The sequence below is a fragment of the Sinocyclocheilus rhinocerous genome, unplaced genomic scaffold (genome assembly GCF_001515625.1).
Source record: "Sinocyclocheilus rhinocerous isolate Xijiao unplaced genomic scaffold, SAMN03320098_v1.1 scaffold39858, whole genome shotgun sequence".
In the NCBI taxonomy this organism is placed as follows: Eukaryota; Metazoa; Chordata; class Actinopteri; order Cypriniformes; family Cyprinidae; genus Sinocyclocheilus; species Sinocyclocheilus rhinocerous.
The window spans coordinates 1-759 of NW_015623641.1; the positions used below are offsets into that span (position 1 = coordinate 1).

General features: G+C 39.3%; 1 long non-coding RNA gene across 1 annotated transcript; it reads right to left on the minus strand.

Moving 5' to 3' along the window:
- Positions 1-736, minus strand: LOC107713348 (uncharacterized). The gene is made up of 3 exons (XR_001636882.1): positions 633-736; positions 106-207; positions 1-23 (listed from the first exon to the last, which is right to left on the minus strand). It is a non-coding gene; the product is annotated as an uncharacterized LOC107713348 (long non-coding RNA).
- Positions 737-759: the final 23 nt, after the last annotated feature.

Genomic DNA, 759 nt, shown 5'->3' on the forward strand with positions numbered 1-759 from the left:
CCTACAAGAACATCTGTGTGACCCTGTCAAACACATCACACAACATAATGAATTACAAAAACGCTGGTGCTATTACTGCACATAAAACTGTTTACTTCCACATACAAGACTGATTTTAGCAGAACCATCAGTGTTTGACACCACATCCGTCTCGATCTCCATGTGTCTGTAGTCTTCACATCCTCGCCCGTCCAATCTCAGGTCATCCTGTCAACAGTGTTCATTATTTAACCCTCATGTTATGATGTCTCAGAAAAGTATCAGGTTAATGTGATAACATATCATTTGTTGATTTTCTACAGGGGGTTTCTGCTTGACACCAAGCAGAAAAATGTTTCTATCCTGAATGACAGTCTCTGCCACCTTTGTTACAACAGCTGTCAAATTGCCTTTTGATTACATATCAAGCGAATTTTAAATGAGAATAAAGGGCAAATTTTAGAAATACAATAATTATGTCAGCACATCTGGGACCCTTAAGTAATACGTACGGCACGAGTACAACAACACAGACCACATGAAATCATCAGATAGGCTACAGAATAGCGACTTTTTCGGATGTTCAAATTATTTCTTTCATAACACGTTTAATAAAACTAAAAACTTAAAAAAAAACGTGCGATTTTACTTACTCGAACTCCATGCAAAATATAAACCTTCTCCGCTTCGCTTACTTGAACTGCTGCCATTTTTCAAACACACGCAGTACACCGTGCGTCATCACAAAGCGCGAGAAGCAGACTGCGAAGGCGGAGCCTG